At 48.8% G+C, this 23974-nt stretch overlaps 1 protein-coding gene across 1 annotated transcript in view; it reads right to left on the bottom strand.

Annotated features, from left to right (window-relative positions):
• Positions 1-21421, bottom strand: part of LOC139762577 (uncharacterized) — a 228574-nt gene extending 207153 nt beyond the window's left edge. The window contains exon 1 of the mRNA XM_071687618.1: positions 21225-21421. The gene's annotated coding sequence lies outside the window, so the exon portion shown is untranslated. The remainder of the gene's footprint in view (positions 1-21224) is intronic.
• Between the last annotated feature and the right edge of the window lie 2553 nt (positions 21422-23974).

Here is a 23974-nt window from a genome sequence, read left to right as displayed (position 1 = left end):
GGGCACTGTAATCTCAACGACACATCAGTTTATAGAGCTGTAAACTCAACGGCACACCAGTTTAGTGCTTTAAGCTCAACGACACACCAGTTCAGTGCTGTAAACTAAACGACCCATCAGTTTAGTGCTGTAAACTCAACGGCAATGTAAACTCAATTACACATCAGTTTAGTGCTGTAAACTCAACGGCAATGTAAACTCAATTACACATCAGTTTACAGTGCTGTAAACTCAAAGCACTGTAAACTCAACTACACATCAGTTTAGAGTGCTGTAAACTCAACGGCACTGTAAACTCAACGACACCAGTTTACAGCGCTGTAAAGTCAGAGGCACATCAGTTTACTGTGCTATAAACTCGACACATCGGTTTGCTGTGCTGTAAACTCAACGACACATCGGTTTACTGTGCTGTAAACTCAACGACACATCGGTTTACTGTGCTGTAAACTCAACGACACATCGGTTTACTGTGCTGTAAACTCAACGACACATCGGTTTACTGTGCTGTAAACTCAAGGGCACTTCAGACTTGACTGTCGTGTCAGCTCCCACCACACTGGTCGACCTGGGGCCCGACACCGACACACCAGATTTTGCCGTGGTGTCAGGACATGAGCAAAGCGGCCACTGGTGTGGTGCAGGCTGACGATACACTGGTTAGCTGTGGCGTAAGCTTACGGCACAGTTTAGCTGTGATGCAAGCTCACGACGCACTAGTTAACTGTAATGAAACGTTACGAAGACAGAATTAGGTATGAGGCAAGCTTACGACGCACTGCTTAGCTGTGGTGTAAGCTTAAGATACGCTGGTTTGCTTTAGTTCAAGCTTAAGTCACTTTGGTGAGCTGTGGTGCAGGCTTACAACATATCTAAATAGAGAAGTGCCCTCAGTTTAAATGGTAAACCTGGGTGAAACAGGTTTACTGTAAACCAGTAGATCATAAGGTTGCAACACAGCAAACTCCTGTAAACAGATTTACTGTAAACCAGTAGATCATAAGGTTGCAACACAGCAAACTCCTGTAAACAGGTTTACTGTAAACCAGTAGATCATAAGGTTGCAACACAGCAAACTCCTGTAAACAGATTTACTGTAAACCAGTAGATCATAAGGTGGCAACACAGCAAACTCCTGTAAACAGGTTTACTGTAAACCAGTAGATCATAAGGTGGCACACAGCAAACTCCTGTAAACAGGTTTACTGTAAACCAGTAGATCATAAGGTCGCAACACAGCAAACTCCTGTAAACAGATTTACTGTAAACCAGTAGATCATAAGGTTGCAACACAGCAAACTCCTGTAAACAGGTTTACTGTAAACCAGTAGATCATAAGGTTGCAACACAGCAAACTCCTGTAAACAGATTTACTGTAAACCAGTAGATCATAAGGTTGCAACACAGCAAACTCCTGTAAACAGATTTACTGTAAACCAGTAGATCATAAGGTGGCAACACAGCAAACTCCTGTAAACAGGTTTACTGTAAACCAGTAGATCATAAGGTGGCACACAGCAAACTCCTGTAAACAGGTTTACTGTAAACCAGTAGATCATAAGGTCGCAACACAGCAAACTCCTGTAAACAGATTTACTGTAAACCAGTAGATCATAAGGTTGCAACACAGCAAACTCCTGTAAACAGGTTTACTGTAAACCAGTAGATCATAAGGTTGCAACACAGCAAACTCCTGTAAACAGATTTACTGTAAACCAGTAGATCATAAGGTGGCAACACAGCAAACTCCTGTAAACAGGTTTACTGTAAACCAGTAGATCATAAGGTGGCACACAGCAAACTCCTGTAAACAGGTTTACTGTAAACCAGTAGATCATAAGGTCGCAACACAGCAAACTCCTGTATCACAAACTAAGAACACACGAATCTTGATAAGCCAAAATCTCACAATCAAGTACGCTTTGGCGAGTCACAGGCTGACAGCTTAATAAGCTTCGATGTGTCCAAGCTCACAACGCAGGAAACTGTGGTGCTTCAAGCTGACAGCTAAGCAAGCTTTGGGGTTTCACAAACTCACAGCTAGGTAAACCTTGTCGCGTTACAGTGATTCTTTTCTGTAGCCGTACGCTTTAAGTAAACTACATTCCGCGATGCTGGTAAGTTCACAGCAAAGCTGATCTCAGGGTGTAGGAAGTTTACTCATCACAGCAAACAGTATACTAAAAGGTATACTGGTGTAAACTCTGAGTCTTAGATTAACAGTACCGTAAACTCAAAAACAGGAGAATATATGACTGTAGTATACACAAGCTGTGGTGTAAACTCTGGCTAAGTCTTGGGCTAACAGTCCCGTAAACTCACAACAGGAAAGACTGAAGTGACTGTAGTATACAAAAGCTGTGGTGTAAACTCTAGCCGAGTCCTAGGCTAACAGTACTGTAAACTAAAAAACCGGAGAACATGAGACTGTAGTAAACACAAGCTGTGGTGTAAACTCTACCTGAGTCTTGGGAATACCATTACCGTAAACTCTAATGTGCAGTGAGCTCACATCAAATCAACCTTTGCTGTACTGTCAGAGCCAAGTTAACTCGTATGATTATATCAAAGTCAACTCTGGTATAAAACGACCCCGTGTAAACCCCACGTCCTGAGCTCGCATCGAAGTAAACTTGGGTTCGCCGCCTGCCTGCTCAGAGTAAACTCCGATATGTCGTAAGCTGAGAACCGTAGAGTCGCATAGGACGATACGGGTAGACTAAGGTCTTTCGTGGTAAGATGCGGGTGAGTCTACTTAAGCCATTACCACCAGATATCTCTGTTCACTGTCCTCTGTACCAGTGTGGAGAAAACCTCTTGAAGACATCCTCCCAACACCACCGGCATTACCTTACCTTACGATAGTTTCAGAGGTCCTCTGCCACCCCCACAGCTGGGTCTGGGACCTTACCTTACCATACGTATACCTTACGATCGTTTCAAGAGGTCTTCCCCCCCACAGCTGGGTCTGGGACCTTACCTTACCTTACGTATACCTTACGATATCTTCGGGGTCTTATACCCCCCCACAGCTGGATCTGGGACTTTACCTTACGTTACGTATACCTCAAGATGGCTTCGGAGGTCTTGTACCCTCACAGCTCGGTCAGCGACCAATCTGCCCCAAGACCTCGTGATAACAGTACAAGTGGGGAAACTAGTAGCACACATCAGGAACCAGGGATCCGGCTCCAGGAGTGGAGGCCACACTGCCCAGACGAGAAGGAAGAAGTAGCGATGCCATACACCAACGCGGTCAAACTAGGGCACCAATGCTCATTCGTGGAGATGTATGGAATCAAGACACTGGACGACGAGGACCACCACCACCACTCTGTCTTTCGTCGTCAGTGGTCCTTCTCTCGTCCGTCTGTGGTCTGGAGTCTCACTTCAACCTTCGGTCATAGCTTGAGATCTCTAAATGAAATACTCACGTTAACTTTACACAGTTACTCACATTCGGCATCTACAGATCTGAACGGTGTACCTCCCACATCTCTAAGTTAATCTATGACTCGTAAAAAATAAGTTTTGAGGGGAATTCCTTCATTACCCTTTCTACAGATGTTTCTGATGCTTTCCAAACAATATTTCCACACGATCTTGTTTAATTCCTAATACCTATGTTGCACCGCAGGCAACACAAGTGTTCTAAAAGAACAATCTTTTGGTATATGTTATAACCTCCCCACAACGGGGCGAGTTATACATTAGTGTTGCACCGTCTCTTTACCCTGTACATGTGTACCGTGACTTTACACCTATCTATGTATGCAGACACACACACACACACACACACACACACATACACCAGCCTAAGCCAGGTAACCATTTATCGACCAATCACGAAGATAGGATGAAAACCTGGGTTGGGTGTAGGCCGACTGCAAGGCCGAGGATTCGTGCTCACGCGAGCCGATCCAGAGCTGGCCCGTGGTGACTCATGGTCAGTAACACTGACCACATCACGATGGAGGCGCGTACGTGTGTGTGTGTGTGTGTGTGTGTGTGTGTGTGTGTACGCATGTTTCTATGGTGCAGTCGTGGGTACCGTGAGCATGGCGGGCCATCTGATGCCCCACCACAAGGATGACGCACACGCTGGCCAACCAGCTACTCTCACGTCCAGCAGTAAGTGTTACCAGGCACTAATAAATAGCCTTACCACTGTCGCCATCAGTGGTATGGGTCGGGTATTGTATCGGCTTCGCTGGTGGGGCGTGGGAAGCGAGGGGAGGTGCGGGCTACGGGCGGCCATGTCGGGTGGAGACGACGTAAACACGTAATGGGCACAACATGAGGCTTTACCTTGGGAAGTGAACGGTGGAGAGCGCCTGTGCGGCAGCGAGTGAGCATGTAAGGGGGTGGTAGAGGCAGGCAGAAGGCGGTATGGATACACAAGGGGGTGGTAGAGGCATGCAGCGGGAGGTATGGATATACAAGGGGATGGTAGAGGCAAGTACGGGAGTGGTATGGGTATGTGAGGAGCAGTATAAGGGTAGGTAAGGGAAGGTACAGGAATGTAAGGAACACTGGATATTTAAAGGATAGTACAGGTATGTAAGGGGTGGTACAGTCATGTAAAGGGGTAGTAAAATCATGTAAATGGATAATATGGGCATGTGTGGGGAGGGTACGGGTATGTAAGGGGCGGTATGGGCCTGCAAAGGGTGGCAATTGCATGTAATTGGATTGTAGACCCATGTAAAGATGTTATAGGTATGTAAGGAGCGGTATGGGCATGTAAGGAGTGTCATGGGTATGTATGGGGTGGTTGCTGTATGTAAGGGGGTGGAATGGGTAAGGGGCGGTATGTGAATTCATAGGTGTCGGTGAGAAAACAAAAACGACGCGCCCGTGCGTAAGGCTAAGTGGCTTGTGGGGACGGTGTGGGTAAGTGAGGGACGGCATAAGGCAGGTGAGAGGAGGCAAGAGGCTGGTGAGGGGCGGCATAAGGCAGGTTGTCACCTGTGCCACGGGTAATTCAAGGAGTGTGAGTACACAATGGAGCGACTACAACAGTAAAGGTGCGGGTGTGTGTCGTGTACTGACTGCCGGAGGAGCATGAACAGATGTATAGTGAGCGTGGTGCGGCATGTGTGGTGGATGATGTGTGGCAGGTGGGGGTGTGGCAGGTGAGGCGGGGCGAGGCAGTGGCTGAAGAAGGGGTAGGGGAGAAGCGTCTCCACCACCGCGGGAACACACGGCTCACCTCCCGCCCGCCCGCCCGCGACTCTCACAACGAAGAATTCCTAAGTAATGACACCAAATGAGGACGGGACAAGCGGTGGGCCAGATGTGGAGCAGGTGTGGCTGACGTGGTGCCCCACACTGGCAACAACATGAGGCACTCGGGAAGGTGAGAGCCTTGATCACTATTCCCTTCATCACCAAGTAAACCAGGAATACACGGGGGGGCGCTGACTCATGGCGGAAGCAAGGCATTAAATCGTGTCACAAATGTTGACGACGGCAGGTGACAACTGGGGCCCAGCAACACACTCACCTCCACATCCCCTCCCTCACACTCGCCTCCTCCTCCCCTCCCTCACACTCACCTCCACATCCCCTCCCTCACACTCGCCTCCTCCTCCTCCCCTCCCTCACACTCGCCTCCACCTCCCCTCCCTCACACTCGCCTCCACCTCCCCTCCCTCACACTCGCCTCCTCCTCCCCTCCCTCACACTCGCCTCCACCTCCCCTCCCTCACACTTCCTCCTCCTCTTCTCCCTCACATCAGCCTACTGCTTCCCCTCCCTCTCATCCCCCTCCTCACCTCGCCCTCCCTCCTCCCCACTCACCTCCCACATCCCCTCCCTCACACTCGCCTCCTCCTCCCCTCCCTCACACTCACCTCCACATCCCCTCCCTCACACTCGCCTCCTCCTCCCCTCCCTCACACTCACCTCCACATCCCCTCCCTCACACTCGCCTCCTCCTCCCCTCCCTCACACTCGCCTCCACCTCCCCTCCCTCACACTCGCCTCCTCCTCCCCTCCCTCACACTCGCCTCCACCTCCCCTCCCTCACACTCGCCTCCACCTCCCCTCCCTCACACTTCCTCCTCCTCTTCTCCCTCACATCAGCCTACTGCTTCCCCTCCCTCTCCATCCTCCCTCAACCAACAACATCAATGAGCGTCCATCCCTCGTCGTCCAGGGAGCGGACAACATGTTGTCACTCCCTCCACACATCCGTCGAGGGAGGCACCTGGCCCGTCCCGACCCACCACAGTAAGGTCGCCACCATCCACCCCCTCCCAACACAAGGCAAGAGGAACATTCCTCATTACTAAGTAACACATGTCCAAATGATGCAGGAGCTGACAGCAGCAGAACAACAACAATAAAACCATGGTAGCTTGGGGGGAGGAGGAGGAGGAAGAGGAGGAGGAGGAGGAGGAGAGGAGGAGGAGGAGGAGGAGGAGGAGGAGGAGGAGGAGGAGGACCGTGAATAATCTATGGATCAGTACTTCCGCCATCATACCCCGGGTTGGGGAGGAGGGTGATCCGCACAACAGTTTTATTGTTCACCATTAACGACCAACAATGGCCGGTAATGACTGCAACCCTTCACTGTTTAACGACAGATGGGGGTATAATGCGTCCCCCCTCCGCTCCGCCGGGCCACTCATCCTCCTGACTTCCATCCTCACTCACGAACACGCACACGTCTCGTCATCCACGTCGTTTAACACCATCAAAATCCCCCTTGATTCTGAGCCCACCGTAGGCTTAATGGGCATTCGTGAAAATCCTTACCGTAAATGTCTCTTTCCGTGCATAAGGAGTGGGCCAGAGAGAGAGAGAGGAAAGATTAGAATGCAAGAGGCAATACTCCCACCCACTTGACATGGCCTGGTGCCGGGGTAAGACAGGCGTAACACTACGTGTATCTCTGTGACTGCTGCTCCGGCCCGCAAAAAGTGTGTAAAAAGATGCAGCGTGTGAAGACAGCGGGGAATGGTGCGCTGATGGAGTGCGTGCATGCACAGAGGTCTCCCCCAAGGTGCAATACAGTCCTCGATGAGTCTTCTGTTCCAGTGGTCATCAAAACCACAACCTCTCAATCCTGGACAACCATACCAACCCCAGAGACCATATCCCGTCAATCTTACCCTACCGAATCAACCCCAGAGACCATCTCCCGTTAATCCTACATTACCAAATCAACCCCAGAGACCATCTCCCGTCAATCATACACTACCAAATCAACCCCAGAGACCATCTCCCGTTAATCCTACACTACCATAACCCCAGAGACCATCTCTAGTTAATCTAACCCTAACAAACCAACCACACAGACCATCTCCAGTCAATCCTTGACCACCAAACCAATCCCAGAGATCATTTCCAGTCAGTCCTAGACTAACAAACCAACCCCCAGAGACCACCTCCCGTCGACCCTGGACCAGCAAACCCACCCCAGAGACCAAGTACGTCCCAGAACATTTTCCAGCCAAGAGCATGACCTCAGGGCGGGACAATGACTCGTACAAGACCCGATCATCTCCACCCAGTTGATCTTGGCAGGACGCACCACCCACCACCTCAAGTATCTACACTGCAATGAGGAAGAGACCTTACTCACTCCGTGGAGTACACCAGTGCTACCCTTGAGCGTCATGGCTCGGCCTTTGTCTGATCTGACCCATTAAAAGGTCAGGTAAAAAAAAAAAAGATATCAAGCCATTCTACCTACTCCTAGGGTCGTACTGCCGTACTCAAGGGTCGTACTGCCGTACTCAAGGGTCGTACCGCTGTACTCAAGGGTCGTACCGTCGTACTCAAGGGTCGTACCGTCGTACTCAAGGGTCGTACTGCCGTACTCAAGGGTCGTACCGCTGTACTCAAGGGTCGTACCGTCGTACTCAAGGGTCGTACTGCAGTACTCAAGGGTCGTACTGTCATACTCAATGGTCGTACTGCCGTCCTCAAGGGTCGTACTGCCGTACTCAAGGGCCGTACCGCCGTACTCAAGGGTCGTACTACCGTACCTAAGGGCCATACCGCCGTACTCAAGGGTCGTACTGTTGTACTCAAGGGCCGTACCGCCGTACTCAAGGGTCGTACTACCGTACCTAAGGGCCATACCGCCGTACTCAAGGGTCGTACTGTTGTACTCAAGGGTCGTACTGCCGTACTCAAGGGTCCGTACCGTCGTGCTCGAGAAGTCAAAGATTGTGCGCCAGCGATAACCAACAGCGTCATGGCCTCCATACTTCCACAAATGATGACCACAACGCCCCCCATATAGGACCCGAGGAATACGGAAATAGTCATGTCCTCCTCCCCTGGACACGCCCATCTCTCCCCCTCACCCCACCCGCCCCTTGTGGGTGCCCCGCTGGCAGCCAGTTGGCACACGTGACCCGGCCCTTTGGCAGGCACGAGACCCTCGCTTGTCACTGGCTGGTTGTAGGGCAGGTGAGGGCTCCAGCCCTCTCCCCACCCTCTCATACAACGCATCTTCCACGTACGTTCAACCCACACGCTGCGCCTGGGCCGCGAGCCACACTCCCATGTTTCGTGCTCCACCGGTGCATGACTCGTGCATATCGATGCCAGGAAGAATGAACTGGAACGCAGTCATGAGGTGACAGGTAGACTCACATTCGTTCTCGACAAACTTCAACTGAGTCGATTAGAATCCACTAGGCAAGCTAACTTGCCTCTACATCAACGTGGACACAATGAAATACAGAAATAATCTCTGACATCTTAATACATATATATTTAAATATATATATATATATATATATATATATATATATATATATATATATATATATATATATATATCTTTCTTTCTTTCTTTCAAACTATTCGCCATTTCCCGCATTAGCGAGGTAGCGTTAAGAACAGAGGACTGGGCCTTTGAGGGCATACCCTCACCTGGCCCAATTCTCTGTTCCTTCTTTTGGAAAAAAAAAAAAAAAAAAAAAAAACGAGAGGGGAGGATTTCCAGCCCCCCGCTCCCTCCCCTTTTAGTCGCCTTCTACGACACGCAGGGAATACGTGGGAAGTATTCTTAATCCCCTATCCCCTATATATATTTCTCTGTGTCTCCCCGGATGATGTGATTATTACACGAAAGTGCACTTGGGAACTTTTCGTGTTTCATTTTCCCAGTGGACTCATAAGAATATCTTGATCACGCGCAAAACTGTGATCCTTTCCAATATATACATATACACACACACACACATATATATATATATATATATATATATATATATATATATATATATATATATATATATATATATATAAACTCTCTCTTACGTCTTCATATCAATAAAAAATAGTCAGAAATAACTTGGAGTAATGAACACAAAGAGTTTTCAGTATATAAATACCGCCAGACACAGTGGAAAATGATCCATCGAACATGGTCGGTGGAACCGATAGAAAGCAATACTGGACAGGTGTTCAAACGATAGAGGAATGAGGATCATAAGTTTGTTAAATACAAATTCATATCCTAGGAAAGATCGGAGAGGCAATGTCATGCACATGTTTAAACGAGACATGATGTTCTTTTGAGCATCCCCAGCACTAAACAGGTTTCTAATCTAGAGGAGTGTGGAGATCAAACAGCTGGGATAACGAATTATAAGGAAATAGTTAGGGGGTTATACATTATACATACGCAGCGAGGGTTACGTATGGTGTTAGATCTGAAGGAGGTTTTTCAAGATTCTTCAAGTGGTTTTAACATAACGTTGACGGCCATAACTGTCCCCTGGCAGTGACCAGGCCTACAACCCACATAACCAATCAACCGATCAAGAGCGGGTCTGAGGATCCAATCCCTTAAAATATGCCTGGCACACTTTTGCTCCACTAGCAACACAGCCTTTACGGCGCGGGTTCCATATGCGTCCATACGGGTCACAGCAAGACTATTTCTCACCCTGCCTCGCCCTGAGGTGCCCTGGTTGCAGAATTCTCCCACGGTCACATCAGGAGCAATGCCTAAGTCTCGAAAACGTTGGCAAGCACAAAAGTCATCGTCAGAGCAGTGACAGAAAGCACATGACCCAAATGCTTCGATATCTACTCAGTCCCGCATGATTCAGTGAGTGTTTGATAAGTCCCCGAATGATTCAGTGAGTATTTGTATAATCCCAAATGATTCGATAAAATTTGTGAAGTATATTTGTGGATAATGATTCCTATCACACGAACCGAATTCTCCAATGAAAATTTAAGTATGAATGTGCATAATGATTCCTTGCGAGGAGTGTCATTGGAGCTAAGGAAGGAGTAGCACTACTTCTGAAGCAGGACTTGTAGGGAGTGTGTGATATAGGGTAAAGAAATAAATTCTAGATTAATGTTGGTAAAACTGAAGGTGGATGACGAGAGACGGGTGATTATTCTGTTGGTGCTTATGCACCTGGTCATGAAAAGAAAGATTATGAGAGGCAAGTGTTTTGGGAGCAGCTCAGTGAGTGATGGTGAAAGTGGGGAGAAGTCGAGTACCGCATATCCACCGGGGGCTAAATGTTCGCATGCACTCAAAACCCATTTTCTTCGCAGATATACAACATCCACCCTGAGGCACCACTGCTGTACGAGACAACAGACCATCATCGTACTTCATGAGAAGTTTGCCAGAGTGATAACTATATCTACAACCCAAGTCCCTACGACAGCGGAACTAGGCAGTTGCCACAGAAGACTGGTCTCAAGGAAGCCTCCCTCGTCTTACCCCAATTAACAGCGACGGCTGAGCTCATGTGAGGTGGGGAAATTCCACGTAAGTGACAGTGCAGGCAGTAACTGCTCCCAGGAGAATTCAGGGGGGGGCGATGAACATTAAAAGCTTTAGGAAAGATGGGAAACATCCACAGAACGCCTACAGCAAGCAAAAACCCACGTCAAGTCTTCGGTAGCATGAACACCACACCCAACCAAACACCCACAGCACAGAAACACCTACGGCAACATCTATATACAACATCATGCCCACAGCAACACACAGATCGTCCCTACTGCCACATTAGGCCCACGGCAACGCCGACCATGTCCACAGCAACACCTAAGCCAAGCCTCAGGCAGCTCCTACTCCACGACAACGCCCACATCAAGTTAAAAAGATCATGGTCACAGCAACGCTTTGGGGCGCTTACGGACGGAAATCTACCGTTGACAGACGGACGGAGGGTCGAAAATTAACCGCTGATTAGCGGACGGTCAGAAACTAACCAGCGCGAAACGGAAGGCCGGAAATAAAGTGCCCAGGGGGTCGAAAACTGACGGTGACAAACGGACGGATGGTCGGAAATGAACAGCTTGCAAATGGATGGTCGGAAATTAACTGGTAACAAAGACAAAGTAGAAATCAACCGCCGACAGAAGCACGGAATTATATTAACCGCAAGCATACGGACGCACGGAATTATACTAACCGCAAGCATTCAGACGCACGGAATTATACTAACCGCAAGCATTCAGACGCACGGAATTATACTAACCGCAAGCATACGGACGCACGGAATTATATGAACCGCAAGCATACATACGCACGGAATTATATTAACCGCAAGCATAAAGACGCACGGAATTATATGAACCGCAAGCATATTGACGAGGAAGAGGGAAAGTAACCGCTGCCTGACAAGGTCAGACATTAACCGCTGGTAGGTGACCTGTTGGACAGCGAAATAAGAATGGCCCCTACTAGAGGCCTTTAGGGCGGGGCCACGGAAAAAGAGAAAAAAGAAAAGAAAATCCTTACCCTCATATATCACTCACACACACCGTACACTTAGAGAGAGAGAGAGAGAGAGAGAGAGAGAGAGAGAGAGAGAGAGAGAGAGAGAGAGAGAGAGAGAGAGAGAGAGAGAGAGAGAGAATTAACATTCATCAACTCGCCATCACAACACGACAACAACAGTACAACAAATAACGCTTGTACTTATATATGTGGACCAAGAGGACTTGTCCTCCTTGCTGGAAGCCATTATTCCCTACCACTACTACTACTACTACGACTACTACTACTACTACTACTACTACTAATACCACTACTACTACTACTACGACTACTACTACTACTACTACTACTACCAATATTACTAGAACTACTACTACGACTACTACTACCAATATCACTAGAACTACTACTACGACCACTACCTCTACTAATCATCAGACCACAATGAGAATACGGAGTGAACTACGAGGAGGGAGATGGACACAAAGTTGGCGGTGAGGTGGGACTGGATGGCCGAGGTAACTACGGTACCAGAGCCACACCCTCGCCTCCTGTGTACTGCCTGCCTGCCTGCCTGGCTGGCTGGGATCTACTACACACGATCAATAACACTTATGGTACTTTATGGTCCCGCCCGAGAGCCCAATCGCGTTATACGACACACTCGCCTCACACACACACACACACACACACACACACACACACACACACACACACACGCGCGCGCAAAACGAGTTCACTAATCTCGTAATTCAGCCAATGTAACGAGACATGATTCTTTCAAACTTGATAGCAATGAGTGTGGGTGGGTAATGTCTTCCCTTAGCGTACATAAGAGTACTGTTCAGGCGAGATTATTAACGCGAGCCAAGCACTTTTTAAAAACATCGGAGGCACAGAGAGAGCCTTACATAACTGCTGGTTCGCGATATACGAGGGGAAATGGTCCACAAGCCTGGACACAGGGGAGAGAGATGGCTATCACTGCAACCCCATCAAAAACTACGACCGAGCCAGCTGGCCCGTGCCTCCCCAGCAACCTCCCGCCGCCGTGCTCCTTCCCCAATCTGAAGGTTAACCACTGAAGATCCACGGTGGGCGCGCGAGTGACGGCCCCCTTCCCTCCCTGGTGATGAAAGGCTTCTAAAGTGACAGACGCGAGCGCTTACGTCTGGCTTAACAAGATGGAGACATCTCACTGCTGACGGAGGAACGGGAGCGCCTGGCGGACACTATCCACTGCATAACCACATCGAGTTTTGAACGGAGGCTTACGCGGAGAGGCGATGCGTCACCCCGATCTGTGTGGGGAGCAGGTGGAGGCTTCTGCACCCGCCAGCATCACCTCCTCCGTCTCCTCAGCTGGGTATACACACACACAGACGCTGTCGGCAACAGTGTTTATAGTTCCTCTGCTTCCGTCGATCCGCACCGGCCCAACCTCCCCTGAACCAGGGAAAGTGTCGGTGCGCAGTATGAGAGAGAGAGAGAGAGAGAGAGAGAGAGAGAGAGAGAGAGAGAGAGAGAGAGAGAGAGAGAGAAGAGAGGAGAGTATATATCGAGGGTTCCTGGAAATGCACGGCGTTTGGTATTTACGGAAATGCTCGTCTAACTTCCTTGTTGGCCGTCTTGACGGACACGCCGAGAGTAAGGCGTAATGAGGCAGACAGCAGGTTCCCGAGCCTCCCCACCAGGTGTGGGTGGACCCAGGGGATAGTGTTTCATGGGGTATCTACTTTCATGACCCGCTAATTTGGTCCTTAAAGGCCACTTTTACGGGGATAACCGCAACATTCATCCCAAATAACCGCACCAAGATACCCGATAACCGCACTGCTACCATATAACCGCACTGTGACCTTTCTTTTTCTTTTAAATAGGTTAGGACGCGCGTGCGTGATGCAAGTCATCAATCATCCCCATCTTGTAGAGTTGACATTTCTGACGAGCCATCAACAAGTTACGCTCACTGCTGGAAAAACAAACGGCGATCACATGGCAACACGGAGGAGACGACACCCGAGCCTGAACTGCTGACTAATGGACAAAAGCCTGGGACCAGCGACCATGTGGGCATTCTGACTGTGAAATCTGACCCCCCTTCTGACTACATGGAGGAGGTCTAAAACCTCAAGAATAGCGAGAAGGAAATTTAAAGAGAGAGAGAGACCCCTCAAAAAAAAAAAAGTGTCCACTCATTTTTACGATGCACATGTCAGCTGAAATGAGGCACTGAGTCAAACCTCTTGCATCAAGTGTCCTCCACACCCCTAGCTCGTATCTTGGTGTACTAAATGAAGCAAGACATCAAGTGGCAGAGACCAATCACCTGGTTACGAGCGAGGCAGGTGGCGTGGACGACCGCAGGATCACACAGACAAGACGTAAAGAATAAACTAAGTTACAAGACTCTGAGTGGGGACAGCACACAGCTTAAAAAAAATGATATGATTTAAAAAGTAGAACTCCCTCCCTTCCCGTACAGCAGAAACAGGTAATCACCAGGCTCAGCGTCCCTTAGATCTCCCAATATAACCCACGTAATCTACATGCGAGAGGGAGGAGCCGACAGCGTACGAGGCAACGGAGAGCAGCAGTACTCTCGTCGTCCCACACTTCAGCCAAGACCGTCAGCGGGATTAGGCAACACGGGAACATCAAAGAGACCAGGTCCTCTGAACAGATGGGTCTATTACCTCACAGGTGACGAGGTAACATACTGTCCCAAACATGTTTATTATGAAGGCTATTTAACTGCTGACTTTAACTCTATACCAGAAAAACTGCCATCAGCTATGAAAGATATACCATCATTATATATACACATATATATTTTCTTCCTTCATTTTATAATCACCATTATCATACTTTGTCGCTGTCTCCCGCGTTAGCGAGGTAGCGCAAGGAAACAGACGAAAGAATGGCCCAACCCACCCACATACACATGTATATACATACACGCCCATATACATACCTTTACATTTCAACGTATACATACATATACATACACAGACAAATACATATATACACGTGTACATAATCATACTTGCTGCCCTCAGCCATTCCCGGCGCCACTCCGCCACACATGAAATGGCACCCCCCTTCCCCCGCGCGAGGTAGCGCTAGGAAAAGACAACAAAGGCCACATTCGTTCACAATCAGTCTCTAGCTGTCATGTGTAATGCATCGAAACCACAGCTCCCTTTCCACATCCAGGCCCCACAAAACTTTCCATGGTTTACCCCTGACACTTCACATGCCCTGGTTCAATCCATTGACAGCACGTGGACCCGGGTATACCACGTCGTTCCAATTCACTCTATTCCTTGCACGCCTTTCACCCTCCTGCACGTTCAGGGCCCGATCACTCAAAATCTTTTTCACTCCATCCTTCTACCTCCAATATATATATATATATATATATATATATATATATATATATATATATATATATATATATATATATATATATATATATATATATATCAGAACCTGCATTATACTAATTAGGAAACAATAAAGCAGATTGTCGGTCTCTCGCCTTAAGAGAGAGAGAGAGAGAGAGAGAGAGAGAGAGAGAGAGAGAGAGAGAGAGAGAGAGAGAGAGAGAGAGAGAGAGAGAGAGAGAGAGGGTGGAGGGCCTGCTAGGTAGTGTAGCACATCAGCACGGGTGGGATGGCGCCCCCCAGAGAACTGGTTTGACACCCTCCCCGGGGACGTGAGGACCACAACAACAACACAGAGGCCTGGTCTGGAACGTGCACGACCCACCACCTCCCTCACATGACACTTTCGTCTGACGCAACCGTGGCATGACTGCATCTCTTAGTGAAAATCAACTTTGATACACATTAGGGGAAAACCAGACATAATATATATATATATATATATATATATATATATATATATATATATATATATATATATATATATATATATATATATATAATGACAGAAAACGAATGCAACATTATGTTAATATACCAGAGCCACATTCCCTCAGGGACAATAAGGGTGGGGCATTACAGAACATCTTCACCCCCTCGAGGCAACACTGAACACTTACTGTCCTCTGTCGTGGACAGTGAGCAACACTGAGGCTACCCGTACACAACAGTGTTCACCTTACGCCATAGAGAACACCAGTGGACATCCCAGCTCACCACACCTGCTGGCTGGTCCTCTCCTACCCCCACGGCTGCCGTCGAGCCAGCTGGTTGGTGGTCGGCGTCCGGCCAGCAACACCACTGGTGTAGCTACACACTCACACACACACACACACACACAAGCCTCGTCCCTACACGGAACGCACCGCTCCCCTAACAAAATCCCGGATATACCCTATTACCAGACTCAGTAATCAAGCTCCTGGCTGTAGTCACGCTCATTCTGTGGGGCCTGTGTGTGTGTGCGGCAGGCGCTGGTGTATGTGGTGGGTGGCTTCAGTCTTTCGTCTGGCCTGGCACCCGCCGCTGAGATCTCCTACAGGTATAGTGTGTGAGGGGAACTTTCGTCCCCAAGAACGACAGTAGCACGAGGAACTTTTTTTTCTGAGAATAAAAAATGTGTAAGAGGCTCTCGTGACACTTTGAATATGATGAAAAAAAATAATCAAATTACTTCTACACATGTTTAATCAAAAGCACGAGAGAAAATATCAGGGGCGAGACGCCTCACGTTTGCAAGCAAAGCACGGACGCACGGGAGGTTGTGCACAAACAAACGTTTGCAGGTAGACAAGCACGGGCGAAGCTGGAGGCTGTGCGCACACAAACGTTTGCAGGCATGACACGCGAAAGTCTGGAGGTTGTGTCCAAACCACTGTTTGTGGTCACAGCACGGGCGAGGTAAAGGCCTGGATGAATTCAACACACACTACGAATCTGTATTAAAGGTCGGGGTAAGTTCCTGACCATAAGACTTTAATCCAACACATGAAGGGGGCCAGGAAGGAGGCCATTACATAATGCGTCCCCTGCCAGAGGGGATCTTCATCTGTGGACAGAGGTGACACTTCTGGAGGCTCCGTGAGTGCTTCAGCTACCACACAATGGATGTGGATCAGGGTGGCCGTCACCACTACACACATAGGCCGCCCGTGAGTCATTACTTGTACTACTTATCAAAATGGAGGGGCAGTAATACTGATAAGTCCATTCACGAGTTATTGTCCGATGAATTTAAGTCTATTTGGTGAGGTCGTGGCGCACTGGCATTCGTAAACCGACGGACGGGAGCGGGTGGCCAGCGGGCAGTGTGAGTGGCGGCGCGTTATGGGAGGGGTTTACGACCGGTCCAGCGCCTGTTATACGCAGCACCAACCACACCCAGCCCACAAACCACATCACACAGCACCCACCACCACACCCAGACCACTAACCACCACACACAGCACCCACCACCACACCCAGACCACTAACCACCACACACAGCACCCACCACCACACCCAGACCACTTACCACCACACACAGCACCCACCACCACACACAGACCACTAACCACCACACACAGCACCCACCACCACATAAAGACCACGAACCACCATACTAAGCCCAACACAGCACCCACCACACCCAGCCCACTAACCACCACATTCAACCCATCAATTAAATATGTTTCAGCCAAGTCGCGTTTTTTTTACGACCAATACGCGTTAATTTGTCACATTTTCCAGTCAAACAGCACTACGAGGACACGACGCGACGCGACGCGACGCGACACGCCGCTACATAGTCCGCAAACGCATTACCAGCGCACGACGTTCCGGCGCGCACCTCAAGAGGGGGGCGCGGGTTCTGCATCGAAAAACGCTTAAAGTCGATCGCCGAAAACAATCAGCTTGGGGAAGATTATGGAAATGAAATGCACATAACAGAGAATCTGGATGACATTATCACGGAAAACACACACACACACACACACACACACACATATATATATATATATATATATATATATATATATATATATATATATATATATATATATATATATATATATATATATATACTGGCAATCAAAAGCACTAAACACCGACGCAATGAAACAAAGACACTCACAATACAATCCCACCTCAGCACGTCTGGCAGTCATTTCTCTGTAGCAGCACCGGACCTTTCTGACCCACATCACACCACCCCACAACCAGCCACCACCCACAGGGACAACGACTAATAATAAAAAAAAAAAATCTGACCCATGCCTCATACTACCGAAATATATACTGAAAGATCCCCTCCTCCTCCTCCTCCTCCTCCCGACGAACAGAAAAATGACAAAACATGTACATACCGAAATGACCCGCCAAGCACCAAGCAGCTCTCCCAACCCAGTCTCAAACACTACCCCGCCTCCCGTACACCCATCACAAACTACACTTCCCAGAAATAGAAGAATCAACAACGTCTTACACTTGCATTCTAGATATCGACGATCGCTCTAACGTCACAAGGACCGTTTCAGCATATCGCAAGACCTCTCAGGCTCAGCATGCAACTACCACAGCACAGAACACTTCTACTCAGTTGCCCTGCAATTCCCCCTCCCCCAAACACATACACACACACACATACAACACACACACACAATGAACAGTGAACAATTCTTCGAGAAATGTAAAGACAGAGCAACCACAGGCTATAACATGAAATTAAGAAATGTTAGACAGGACGCGCAGAAATACTTTTACAGTATAACAGTAGTGGATGAATGGAAGAGAATGACTGAGGACGTGGTCAATGCAGGCAGCATCCATAAATCAGAGGGGTTGTATGACAGCAGAGAATATTCAAGAGATGGGGGACCCACGAGTGAAAATTCCCTCCCCGTACACTACAAAGAGGTAATTACGAGCAAAACATTACTACACTTTATAAGCTGGGGTACGGCCCTGTGGACGTGTCTGGCTCCCTGAGCACTGCAGAAGCCTAACAAAATGGACTCCTGGGGCAGTAACTTGGGTAAGGTATATATATGCATGTATAATTACTCCATGACCAATATGTATAGAAATCAACCCTAGGGTAGAGGAAAAATATCAAATGTATAAATACATTATACAACCTCAGGATTCTTTTCACAAAGTACCCCTCACACATTGGCGGGCCTCCAGCTGCTCCAAGGCTGCGCTACACTCAGTAGCAGGGAGAGGATAAACTTTTTCTTTAAAGCGAGTTCTTCGACGAGACTGTACAGTATTCTCTCTCTCGTCAGCCGACGATAACCCAGCCTCGCCAAAGGCGACTCTCCACTCGCTGGGCAACCCCAAGTAGGCGGACTCCGGCAACAATCTCTCTCTCTCTCTCTCTCTCTCTCTCTCTCTCTCTCTCTCTCTCTCTCTCTCTCTCTCTCTCTCCAGCCCTAAGACGCCTTGTATACAGAGGGCTCCTGCAGCCTCGGGGGCTGCACTCCAGGCTGAATCAGGGAAAAATGAATGTTTCCTCAGGAACGAGGTCCCCGGCGAGACTGTACTCCTCCACGACCCACTGACGATGATACAGCCTTGACGAAGGTGATGACTTGCTCTTACTCACTTACTCATTAACTCACTTATTCATCTATTTGCATACATACACACTTGTCCTCAAATAAACATCATCTAACCCATCACAGCAGACCTGTGGATGTCCACGTTTCAAGGTATCACCCCCGGTACAACGAGGGTCGAGGCGAGGGGGTACAGTCTGTGGACACGGGTTACACTCCGGGGGAATCAGGCTGGGAGCAGGTGTTACCCCCCCAGCGGTACCTAGACACTGTAAGGGGCACCGCTACTGCTCTTGCCCCTACAAAGTCCTGCGGGTGCACAGCGAGGATCCCGGTAACGCCCACGGACAGTGGCCCTGAACCTGGACCGTCCGGGCCACTGGGACAGCGAGGCGGCCTGCCTCCTGCACCGCCGCTTGGCACTGGTGAAGGCCAGGCGGCATCTGCACCGTCACGGGTGAGTAAGGTAGATCCCCGTCGGCCAGGTCCTCCCCCCTACACCTTGTCCATCACTTCACCAAGCCTACGGAGACTCTCGCGCAGTCCTATGGAACCGTAGGCCTCATGGGAGGCCGCGACTGTCGATGTGGCGGCGTCGAAGACAGACAGAGGCCGCCACAATCACCGGTAAAGGGACAGCATCTCTCCACCAACTACCTTAGATCTTGCCCATCAAGCACTGTCTACTACATCGGTGTTGGTGTCAACCATCTTTAATGGAGGTTAGCCTGACCCTCGCGACGGGGAAATGAATGGACGTCGTTGTGGCAGGGTGCGTGTGGTGCGTGGGTGGCATGAGGTGCGTGGCTGGAGGAGCAGACGGAGGAGAAGGATAAGGAGGGGATTGGGGAAGGACAAGGCGGCACTCACCATGTACCACCTCATCACCGGAATCCTCATGTCTCCTTCGTTCAGACTGTGACCCGAGCCTCATGAACCGGCCCACTTTTACCCCTCTCATGCCCGTGACCAGCGCCACTAACATCACTACGCCCACAATCCTCCCTACCCCTGTCCCACACATTTTCTACTCCTCATCAGGATCATAACTGTAACCTCGCCCTCATAACTTAGTGCTGGACTCTTCCACATGAGGAACCCTGATCACTCGCAACAGGAAGCCCCCCCCCCCTGCGTACTTACCAGTGGTGGTACGCCTTACCACCGTTAACAATACATGAAACTGGAGGAAGGTTCCCATTCATAGCACTTCTTAACACTGCTCTACTGATACCGTAGGATTTAACTTGGCCCAAAATGACAGCGTCACATGGTGCCCCTACAACAGATGACGTCCCCTTCCTTCAACTGGGTACACACATCTGTTGACACCCCACCAACTGCCGATGACACTAGGGTACCCCTCTACGTTGACACCCCACCACAGCTAGTGAAACAGGTATTCTTTAACAGTGGTGGCACCTGACCACCACCACCCAGCCTTGTCGGATCCCTACTACTGGCGGTTCCTTAAGCACCTTACAGCCACTACTGGCATCTGTGAATCCTCACACTGGTGAGGCACTATGTGCTTACCGGCGACTCCTGGTCACGGCCCCCTACCCCATAACACCGATGGCACACCTACTGGGCACTCCTGACCATTGGTGGCAACCCCCTACTACACGAGGCACCTTGGCATCCTACATGACAGGCGGCACCCGTCCTCACTCTTCTTGTTGCAGCTCCTTCCGTCCGGCACAACACTGCATGGTGACGCCAGTGCATCTTCATCATCACCATACAGCGGCCGTCACACGTGAGGCAAGAACATATATACATGTAAACTCTTTCTGCATCACTGAAAAATCTTTCCAGACTGACACTTAACTTCAGTAAACATACAATGATTTACGAATCTCACTGAAAAGTCCGGGGGAATCACAGGCATTGACAAGGTGTCGTTGGCCTTGTTTCGTGTTTTGCCCTGAGTCGAGAGACAGTCTTAACTTTTTTAATAATCACACGTCTAATCGATGACCAGAGAACCTCACTTTTCTAAAGATATTTTACTTTTCTTTTTTCCTACTGTGTCTCCGGCTCCTCACTGGCACGACAAGTTGTATCAGTCAGAGGCGCGAGGTGTGCGAGGCGACCAGCAGCGGCCGCATGAGCCGGGATCGTCCCGCTGCAGGGAGGCCGCCGCCCCGTGGCCTCCACCGCCATACTGAGTCATTCTGGCCGCCACCACCGCCACACAGCCAACCCTCGCCACCCGCTAAAACCGTCCTCTCTCTCTCTCTCTCTCTCTCACACACACACACACACACACACACACCTCGCCTCCCTCCCCGACGCACCTCTGCTTCGCGTGAGTGTGTAACTCTGCTGCTGCTATACCCACCCCTTCCCTCTCCCTCCTTACCACCCCAGCCATCACCTACCTAGCCCCCTCCTCCCGTCTCCAGCATCATAAGTCAAGTATTGTTAAAACAAGAGCGACGTCACCAGTGAGTAAAGGTAAAGAGAGTTTACTGTGATAAATTCTGGCACTCGACGCCCCTGGCATGGTTGGTCCCCCTCCTCCTCCTCCTCCTCCTCTCACCAGCCCACTGGCACTTGTTGAGTTTGTTTCAGTGTGTTTCGTCGGAACCCCTCGCACTCCTCAGCCCAGGACACAAGCTTGAAGGTGCGTATCAACTCACCGTAACGCGGCGGACCACATCGCCAAAGCAAGAGCCTGTGTGTTCCCTGTGAGTGAGTCAGTCCTGTTTGCTGTCATGTTTACGGAAGTAATCACTCAACACACCTGCTTCCTGAAGGATAAGATACTTCCACGGTGGGGGCAGGAGCCACGGAACACATGCGCCGCTGCTGCTGCTCCGTAGGTCGGCAGCTTGGGCCTGGTTTTGATTGATTTGTGCCGGTGTCCCCGGCAAATTTATTGTGCCGCCCATGCTCATCCTGTGAGCGGTAGCGCAAAAGGATTACAGAGGCCACAAAGGGTCTTAGTCAGATCCCAGTGGGTTGATATTACATAGGTTGTTACAGAATTGGTCCATTACATAAGTATCAGTACACACATTACGTAGTCTTCCACATAGTAAGTTTTACCGACAAGATGCAAAAACTGGAGACAAAATGTCAGGTATCTTGTTATCAACAATAAGGTGTTGTGACATTTCTTGCTGGGTCTGTTTAGATCTATCCCTAAAAGGCTCTATTCTTTCACATTCTAAGACACAGTGTTCTGGTTTGTGTCCAAATCTTTGACCACAAACTTAACATTTCATACGATTAACATCTCCAGTTAGGCCAAAGCGCCAATAATACCTAAAGCCTAGCCTTAGTCTGGCAGTTACAACATGTAATTTGCTGATCTTATTACTTTCTCCATATACATGTTTATACTTTACACATTTCACTGTGATGGAAAATGTTTCTACTTGTGCTTATCTGGACTCGTCTTCGTGCTTCAGAGAGCTCTCTTAGTTCCTTCCTCATTAGTCTCTCGAGGCTTCTGACTGACAATGTTATTTTCAACATGTTTACCAAGTGCCAGTCTGACCAAAGCATCAGCTTTGTCATGCTTACGGAGGCCTGTATGAGATGGAATCCATAACGATTCGATTTGAATCCCATGAACAAATAACGTCTCATCTATTACCCCTGAGCTGGATCACAGCATCTGCCCTCCCACTGGCACAGTTGTAAGAACCGTCAATACTGATGCACAAGGCTATGTTATTATCAGTCTGGAGTTTCTGTATATGATCACGAGCACTGGTCTTGACGAAACCATGAAGGTTAGGACTGTAAGTCATTAGTTTCTATGGCTGGATCAGTAGGTGTAGATATGTCGGGAGGGAGTTATCTGCCAGGAAGGCAGGTAATGTTGCTGCTTCCTCATTCTACACAAATCATGTACTTCTAACGCTGTCATCAGACTGGCTGTGACTTCGATCCATTTAGATTCACTTGTGCCAAGGCATATATGGTTCACAAGTTCTTTAGAGATAACATTATCTTAACTAGGCAGAGGTTTGCCTGATCATAAGATCAATTTCCAGTATTGCCCTCAATGCTGGTAATACCAAGTTCTTTCTACATGATGAATTGTCGATTTAGTCTTGGTACACCAGGTGCAGTACGTGGCTCTGAGACCGTAAGGCACTTAAACGAATTAACATAGTCAATGTGCTTTCCACCAATTTTCGTCTGAAATGGTCAGCTCCTACCATTCCCAATTCGTTTACTAACGAGCTTGTTTCTCTGCAGATGATAAAGCTTCATCGGCTGTGTGTATGCAGCAGTTAAGAACGGTTTGTATTTCACGGTATGTTTTGGTATGTACAAGAATATCATCAAAGTAACTACTAGTGATATACATTGGACTTTCTGAAAAATAATTTCGATAATGTACTGAATAGTACATCAAACAAGGTGAGGGCAAAGTATCCAGTGCAGGAGTCGGCCTCCTATATCCATCTCTGCTAACTCGTATCATATAACTCGTTTATTAACAATATCAAATGCAACATTTACGTCAAGCAATGTGGTGTTCGTATGGCGTCTGTCCTCCTGAACTGTGAGGAAAGTAGTGATACAGTTGTGTACACTTTTGCCACGTGTGAGAAACCATTAATATTAGATGACGTATGTTCTCTGATTCTGGGTAGTAGTGTGTTGAGCACCATCCTCTCAGAAGTTCTGCACAGGCAACTCGTCAGGGAGAGATGGGGCGAAATTCATGAGGTCGATTGTGTTTAGGTACTGGTACAATTAAGCTGTTGGTCCATGAGGAGGGTACGTGACCCTTGGCA

This window comes from Panulirus ornatus, chromosome 1 (genome assembly GCF_036320965.1).
Source record: "Panulirus ornatus isolate Po-2019 chromosome 1, ASM3632096v1, whole genome shotgun sequence".
NCBI lineage: Eukaryota > Metazoa > Arthropoda > Malacostraca > Decapoda > Palinuridae > Panulirus > Panulirus ornatus.
The sequence above is the reverse complement of the archived record's forward strand: the minus strand, read 5'-3'. Positions and strand labels throughout refer to the sequence as shown.